Source organism: Sander lucioperca, chromosome 6 (assembly GCF_008315115.2).
Source record: "Sander lucioperca isolate FBNREF2018 chromosome 6, SLUC_FBN_1.2, whole genome shotgun sequence".
In the NCBI taxonomy this organism is placed as follows: Eukaryota; Metazoa; Chordata; class Actinopteri; order Perciformes; family Percidae; genus Sander; species Sander lucioperca.
This window is the reverse complement of record NC_050178.1, coordinates 14311205-14320439: the sequence shown is the minus strand read 5'-3', so window position 1 is coordinate 14320439 and position 9235 is coordinate 14311205. Positions and strand designations below refer to the sequence as shown.

Below are 9235 nucleotides of genomic sequence, written 5' to 3'. Positions count from 1 at the left end.
CATATATTCAGCTGTCCTGTCAATAAAGGCCTAAAATGCCCAAAAAATAATCTTAAGAAAAAAGGATGAACCATTGATGTGGTCTTCCATCCCTCCCAGTGACGGACGACACATGTTGACAGCAGAGAGGGAGACAAGCCACCATATATGCCAGGTCTCGAATTGATGACATAAAGTCCACTTTTGACCTGTCTTATTGGCCTTACATTTCAAATGGAATAAAACAAATGGTGTTAATGTGTTTTGAATGATGTTGTTATTAAAGGTGTAATACAGAATTAGGTGAAGTATCCACTAAATATTCTTTAAATAACAGTAAAACCAGATGGGGTCAATTTTGACCCTAGAGGACAACAGGTGTGATGGTTGGGGTCGGCTGGCTGTGAGTTTTTGTTTATTTTCTCTAGCTGTTGTTTTTTTCCTGTCAGCTCTGTCTCTCTCCCTGTGTCTCTTCTGTTTTCCCTCCTCCCCTCCTGTCTACTGCCTGCCAGCTGACGAGACACACCTGCTGCAATCACCATCACCGCTCTCTCGCCACGCACACCTGCCAGCCATCTACAATTAAGCACAGTACTTCAACCCTGGCTCAACAGACCATCTCCGCTGAATCGTTGTCTCCGCTTCACCGGTGATGCTGGCATAAGCTACCTGAAAGATTCTTTGTACTTACCTGTCCCTGTGTGTTTCCTTGTCTTACCCTTCTTTGTGTTTGTTTCACAGTGATCACTTCCATCTCCTCCATATCCAGTCAGCTGGCCTCCCCATCCAGTCCTCCTCCCACGGCACCCTGCTTCACCCTACCTCAGTCTCTGCGTCCAGCCAGCCCTTCCTCGGCCCCTCTGCTTCCCTTCTCCAGAGTCTCCTCCTCGGATCTTTGGCCCCGGTTTCCCCGCGCTCCCCTGAGCTCCCTCACCATCCTAGCTTCTGCCCCTGAGTCCCTCACCTTCCTAGGTTTTTCCCTCGAGTCTCTCGCCATCCTAGTTTCTACCCCTGAGTCCCTCGCCTTCCTAGGTTTTCACCTTGAGTCCCTCTCCCTCCTAGTTTATGCCCCAGAGTTCCTCACCAGATTTGGTTCGAAGTTTTTGTTCAATAAATTTGTTAATTTTTTGGAGTCGTGCGTTTGAGTCTGCTCTGTTCTTCATAACAACAGGTGTGATTATGGGCTGCCATTAAAAAAATTCAAATGATTCAAAAACAGCATCCTCACTAAACCTTGACATATACCACTCTGTGATAAGTCAAATAGTCAAAATAATTCATAGTTTCATTTTATTTTTACTCAAAAACAGGGTATACTTTTATGTAAACTATCTATTCGCTCTAAATTCCAAAACGAAGGGAAAATGTAGTAATGAGTTGAACTGAAGTAAGACTAAAGGTGTAACACAGAATTGATTGACAATTTATACTGTATGCTTTAAATAACAGTCAAACCAGGCGGGTACGAGGGTTAAGGGACTGATTTGAGCAACCTGATAGTAAAGAATTACAGTAGTCCAGCCTGGAAGTAACAAATGCATGGACTAGTTTTTCAGCATCGTTTTGAGACAGGATCTTTCTAATTAATGCTGTCTCGTCTCACAAAAATGAAACAATATATTCAGTACTGCCTCAGCTTCCCTAGATGATGGAAAATCTAAAACTGCAGTGAATGCAAGCTTACCTTTTCTGTAAGCTAGTTCAAAGTTTCCCAACTGCTAGGGACTGTGGGGGGGGGGGGGGGCATGAAGCAGAGACTGTAATAATAGCCAACATAGCAGCAACCGTTGGGTTGTGGACTGCCATTCTGAAGCCTCGATCTTGGCCATTTGGCCATCTTAGTATTTTGAAACCACAGCTGACCATATTTGGACAAGTGGACGGAGCTGGAGATGCTGGCTAAGCGCTAAGCTAAATATAAAGAGGAAAACTTTTTTCAACTTCTGAAGCGAGTCATCCAGTGGAGTTTTTCCAGCGGGTAAACACAGACCTCTGGGCACTGGCGCCGTTCATCTGCATTTAGCATTTAGCTTTGGTTGGCTAATGAACGCTAAACAAGACATTTTTAAGGAACCAAAATGTTCCAGTGAACTTTGCTGAAGTGAGAACACTTGAGAGGGTAAAAGTTTAAGATGAAAAACATGCACATCAGCCAAAAACAAGTTGAGATTTATTTGAATGTCCCCAGTGTTAGCATGGTTAGCATTGCTAATCCTCTGTCCTGATTGACTATTTATGAAAATGTTTATTGAGGTAATAAATCAAGAGAGAAGTAGGCTCATTTTGTCATAGACAAATGTGTGATGGTTGGGGTCAGCTGGCTGTGAGTTTCTGTTTAGTTTTCTAGTTCCTATTTTGTTTTCCACTGTCAGTCTCTCTGTTGGCCCTGCCTCTCTCTGGGTCTCCTGTGTTTCCCCCCCTTCCCCGCCTGCCTGCTACTGCCAGCTGACTATGCACACCTGCTCGTCATTCCACCATCACCTCTCCCGCCGTGCACACCTGCCAGCCATCTACAATCAAGCCCAGTATTTGAACTCCGGATCTACTCACCATCTTCTCTTGATCGTTGTCTCAGCCAACCTGGTGACACTCGCTACCAGCTCTCTGAGAAACTCTTATACTTACCTGTCTCTGTCCGTTGTTGAGTCTTACCTCTCTTTGTGTTTGTTCCCTGCAGCCATCATCTCCAAACCTCTCTGTTGCCTCCAGTCAGCTGGCCTCACCATTCAAGAGGTTTTGAACCCAACACGGCTACCTTTCATATCATATTTGACTTCTTCGTTTTGGGTTTTAGAAGTTAGAATTCAATGCTGCTCACCAGAGGCCTGTACTACGAATCAAGATCAACATGTCCTGGATTTCTTTCAGTGATCCGGCTTCACCTAACCTAACAACCGCGGTCCCGCATAACCTGTATCACGACGCTGGTTATCAACTAGTTCAGTCAACCCAGGTTTTTCCAATCTAGAGACGTGCACGTTCACATAAAAGAGGCGGTGTTTGCGCACCACGACCAATCGCAAACATCTACCAGAGCTGCATCTTTTAAACAAGAAGAACAAACTATAATTCTACATAATTATGAAGAACACAGACACGGTTTAACAGGCAAAACGCAGGAAGGAAAGCTGGCAAAAAAGCTGACGCTGTTATGTGTAAATCACAACGTTTAGCTTATCAATATCCAGTGGTGTAGTCTACGTGATAGTAAGCTCCAGGATTTCCATATACTCACTTAAAAATGCCCAATGACACGTAACAACATACTTTCCATTATATGTTTGATATATTTTGAATTGTCATCTGTGCTTTATTCTTCACATAGGCTCAATGGAGGTATTTCACCATAAATTGGTGCATAAAAGTGTATCGGAATGCAGGAAATGAAGTCGTTGATGCTTAAAACTTCCCTGGGGGAGGGCACCCAGACCCCCCACTATGATATGCCCCCCTCCTCCCCCAAAGGCAGATTCTGGCCAATATACAGTACAGTACACCCACTACAATACATTAGACTAAACTGGTCACTTCCCCATCAGTCAGGACCAAGATCTGACCATAATTACACTTTTGCTTTCCATAAACTGTCGTTGCTTTAGCCTTTTATTTCAGTTGCAACCCCAGCAGTGGTGCACGATCGTGAGAGAAAATAAAAAAAAACATAAAAACATAATTTAAACCGATGTGCGCATTGGCAACACACGGCTAATGAAGGCAACAAATAGCCTATAAGTAATTCCCTCCGCTGAAAATCTATATCTTTCATAAAAATACCCATCAGGGAATGTTAACGGGGTTGTCGCTCTCTAAATGTTTTAACTTTTATGAGCGCACCTCTCTCTCTCTCTCCGCCCACCGAGCTTTTTTTTATTTATTTTTTTTTTATTTAAACTTAATTTCAAAACGTAGATTACAAAGGTTCAGTCATTGCAATGTATATACTAATAAAATACAAAAATATATACAAACTATAATATCGAGGTAAAAATGAAAATAATAAACTAAACAAAAGGAAATAAAAGTACAAAGAAGACAGACTTCCAAAAATCAATAGTGTAGACAACAGGAGTATTTAAACAAATAAATTGGAGTAGACATCAGATATTAATATAGCTTTCTTATTGGATACCAACTTAAGAGACTGAAAGTACATCTCAAATTCAACCTGGAATAATTTGAAGCATGGTTTTGAACTAGAAAATTTAGCCTTATGAATATGAAACTTACCTAGTAAAATAAAGAGATTTACAATATTACATAACTTTCTATCTTTACTTTCAAAATAAGTAATAATATGTTTCCCTTCAAGTGTGATTGAATGTTTTGTTTTAGATACCATATAATCTTCAAAGCTTTTCCAAAATGCAGTACAAAATGAACAACCATAAAAAAGATGGTTAATGACTCTTGTTCTGTTTTACAAAAACTACAATAGTTATCAACAGGCATGAATTTCGAGACAAATAGGTTTGTAGGGTATATATTATGCAATATTTTCAAATGTAATTCCCTAACTTTGTTTGTGATACAATATCTAAAGGGAACAAGCCACGCCCTATGCCAGTTAATTCCAGAAAGATTTCCCAGAAGGTGTTATTTTCTTTAAATTTAGAAAGCATTTTCTAATGTGCTTATTAGTACAAGTGCTGCTCATAATATCCATACCGTTTATATAAAGAGTAAAATTAAATCCAGTAACTTCATTTTGTTTTTTATAACTTTTCATTAATTCTAATATGCCATTAGGTATAGATTTGAAAACTGAATTATATTCTTTGAACGTTATTGGGAATGCCTTCTCTCTGAGAAAAGATTCATAATTAAGTAATTGACCATTACAATCAAAAAGATCTTTTACGAAGATAATATCTCTATTGATCCATTTTTGCAAATAGAGTGACTTGTTCCCCCTAGTGATGCATTCATTATTCCATAAGATAGACTTGTGTGGAGAAAAGTTGTGAGAATGACACAGCTTCCAGGCCAAAAGAGCTTGTTGATAAAATCGGGATAGTTTTAACGGCAATCTTGTAATATTGTAGTTACATTTCAATACAAATTTAAGACCTCCTACACTATTAAAAATGTTATTGGGGATAAAATACCATAAAGACTCTGGTGCTCTCAAACATTCCTTCAGCCATTTCACCTTAAAGGTGTAATTCAAGTCCCAAAAGTCCAGAAGTTCAAATCCACCTTCAACCTTACAGCCAGAGAGCACCGCTTTTTTTAAATGATGGTGTCTGTTTTTCCATACAAAATTCGTAAATATGGAATTTATATCTTTACATGTTGAATCATGGACATTGAGAGAGAGGGCATGGTAGACAAATCTTGAAATCCCTTCTGCTTTAGTCAAAAGAATCCTTCCTAAAATAGAAATGTCTCTTTGAAGCCATAAATTCAGTATTGTTTTAGTTTTCTTCAGTTTAGACGAAAGATTAAGTTGTTGACGTTCCTTGTGGTCCTTGCAGATATGAATACCTAAATATTTTACACATTTCTTAACAGGTATATTAAACATTTTATCCTCTTCAGTCTGATACAGACATAAAATTTCACATTTAGATTTGTTAAGTGTTAAACCCGAAGCAGCTGAAAATTGGTCAGTTAGGGAAATAGCATATTCAATCTGATGTTTGTCACTCAAAAAGAGAGCCGTATCATCCGCTAGTTGAGTAACTCTAATTTCCTTACCAAAAATAGACAAACCTTTAATAATAGGATTATGTCGAATATGTAATGACAGTAATTCAACCACCAGCAGGAACAAGAACGGTGAAATAGGGCAGCCCTGGCGAACTGATCTCAGTACAGGAAATCTTTTTGTGGTGTTTGGATATAATATCACAGAACTGTCAATATTTTTATAAAACATTTCAATTGTAGATATAAAATTTTGTCCAAAATCAAAAATTTGAAGTGCTTTGAGTAAAAAATTGTGTTCTACCATATCAAATGCTTTATAAAAATCAAGAAATCCTATCAGTGCGTCAGTATTGATGTTCTCAGAATAGTCCAGCAGGTCGAGAACTAGTCTTATATTAGAGCTAATGTGACGGTTAGACATCAAACCTGTTTGTGTTTCACTTATTATCTCATGAAGACCTCTTTTTAACCGTTTAGCAAAAATTAATGATACAATTTTGTAGTCGATATTTAAGAGCGTAATAGGTCTCCAATTTTCTATCAATAAGTGATCTTTATCATGTTTAGGGAGAAGACATATTAAACCTTGCTTCATGCTTGTTGACATTTCCTTTTTTAAAGTGCATTCTTTAAATAAATAGAATAGAGGATTTTCAATAGTTTCCCAAAAATGCAAATAAAATTCGACTCTCTCCGCGAACCGAGCTCCAGCTGATCTTCTAAGAACGGTGACGCCGTTATCAGTCGAGTATTGATTGGTCAGTGGGCGGTGCTTTTACACCGGTTGATCTCTAATCTCCAACATGACCTGCTCCTGACCAGGTTAGGCGTTCAGCATAAGTTACCACGACGATTGAACCCGATCACAAGTGATCCACCTTCGTAGTACAGAAAACCCTGGGTTGAACCTGAAGTTAGCTCGTTAACGCCAAATCTCGCTTCGTAGTACAGGCCTCAGGTTTGAACCTACAAACTTCAATCTCATACATACATTTTTGTTTTCTTGTTTTGCTGTATATAATATGTATAAATGTGTTATGTTGTGTTTTTCTCACTTTTGTATTACATAAGGAGCAACTATCAAACAGCATATTTGTTTCCTTCTTGTCCTTTGAAAGGTGCCTGCATGACATGCCTAAATATGACTCAGAAGCCAACTTATATTCACAATTACTCAGCGGCTCCAAACCAAAGATCAAAAATGGAATAACTCAGCTCTTATATACCAATTCATGCAGTTATTGATCAATCAGCTGAAAGGGGGTGATGATACGCCACGTACCAAGACCAATTAGCACAACTCCACTATACTGTATATATATATATATATATATATATATATATATATATATATATATATATATATATATATATATATATATTACATGTTTATAATGACTCTAGCTTTCCTCTCAACATCAACATACAGCGGCACTCATATGTTTATGAACCCATGCTAAAGTTGCCTAAAAAGATGAATAAAAAAATCATCTTTTGGAAATTGATCTTAATGCCTTAAGTAAAAAAATGAGGAAAATCCAACCTTTAAGGACACCAATTTTCTTTATGAATGAATAATGTATCATAAATAAATACATGTTTTTTCTTAAAATACAGGGGGCACAAGTCAGTATACCCCTATGTTAAATTCCCATAGAGGCAGGCAGACTTTTATTTTGAAAGGCCAGTTATTTCATGGATCCAGGATACTATGCATCCTGATAAAGTTCCCTTGGTCCCCACATCATCACATACCCTTCACCATACCCCCACATCATCACATACCCTTCACCATACCCCCACATCATCACATACCCTTCACCATACCCCACATCATCACATACCCTTCACCATACCCTTCACCATACCCCCACATCATCACATACCCTTCACCATACCCCCACATCATCACATACCCTTCACCATACCCTTCACCATACCCCCACATCATCACATACCCTTCACCATACCCCCACATCATCATATACCCTTCACCATACCCCCACATCATCACATACCCTTCACCATACCCCCACATCATCACATACCCTTCACCATACCCTTCACCATACCCCCACATCATCACATACCCTTCACCATACCTAGAGATTGGCATGGGGTACTTTCCATAAAATCATCTCTCTATGCAAATCAAACCAGCTATTAGGCTAACTGAAATAAAACCATGTTAATCTCTAGGTATGGTGAAGGGTATGTGATGATGTGGGGGTATGGTGAAGGGTATGGTGAAGGGTATGTGATGATGTGGGGGTATGGTGAAGGGTATGTGATGATGTGGGGGTATGGTGAAGGGTATGTGATGATGTGGGGGTATGGTGAAGGGTATGGTGAAGGGTATGTGATGATGTGGGGGTATGGTGAAGGGTATGTGATGATGTGGGGGTATGGTGAAGGGTATGTGATGATGTGGGGTATGGTGAAGGGTATGTGATGATGTGGGGGTATGGTGAAGGGTATGTGATGATGTGGGGGTATGGTGAAGGGTATGTGATGATGTGGGGGTATGGTGAAGGGTATGTGATGATGTGGGGTATGGTGAAGGGTATGTGATGATGTGGGGGTATGGTGAAGGGTATGGTGAAGGGTATGTGATGATGTGGGGGTATGGTGAAGGGTATGTGATGATGTGGGGGTATGGTGAAGGGTATGTGATGATGTGGGGTATGGTGAAGGGTATGTGATGATGTGGGGGTATGGTGAAGGGTATGTGATGATGTGGGGGTATGGTGAAGGGTATGTGATGATGTGGGGGTATGGTGAAGGGTATGGTGAAGGGTATGTGATGATGTGGGGGTATGGTGAAGGGTATGTGATGATGTGGGGGTATGGTGAAGGGTATGTGATGATGTGGGGTATGGTGAAGGGTATGTGATGATGTGGGGTATGGTGAAGGGTATGTGATGATGTGGGGGTATGGTGAAGGGTATGTGATGATGTGGGGGTATGGTGAAGGGTATGTGATGATGTGGGGGTATGGTGAAGGGTATGGTGAAGGGTATGTGATGATGTGGGGGTATGGTGAAGGGTATGTGATGATGTGGGGGTATGGTGAAGGGTATGTGATGATGTGGGGTATGGTGAGGGTATGTGATGATGTGGGGTATGGTGAAGGGTATGTGATGATGTGGGGGTATGGTGAAGGGTATGTGATGATGTGGGGTATGGTGAAGGGTATGTGATGATGTGGGGGTATGGTGAAGGGTATGTGATGATGTGGGGTATGGTGAAGGGTATGTGATGATGTGGGGGTATGGTGAAGGGTATGTGATGATGTGGGGTATGGTGAAGGGTATGTGATGATGTGGGGGTATGGTGAAGGGTATGTGATGATGTGGGGTATGGTGAAGGGTATGTGATGATGTGGGGGTATGGTGAAGGGTATGTGATGATGTGGGGGTATGGTGAAGGGTATGTGATGATGTGGGGTATGGTGAAGGGTATGTGATGATGTGGGGTATGGTGAAGGGTATGTGATGATGTGGGGACCAAGGGAACTTTATCAGGATGCATAGTATCCTGGATCCATGAAATAACTGGCCTTTCAAAATAAAAGTCTGCCTGCCTCTATGGGAATTTAATATAGGGG

The 9235-nt window shown here is 40.3% G+C and overlaps 1 long non-coding RNA gene across 1 annotated transcript; it reads left to right on the top strand.

The window, feature by feature from the left end:
* Positions 1-1422, top strand: LOC118495287. The gene is made up of 2 exons (XR_004897639.1): positions 1-357; positions 1151-1422. It is a non-coding gene; the product is annotated as an uncharacterized LOC118495287 (long non-coding RNA).
* Positions 1423-9235: the final 7813 nt, after the last annotated feature.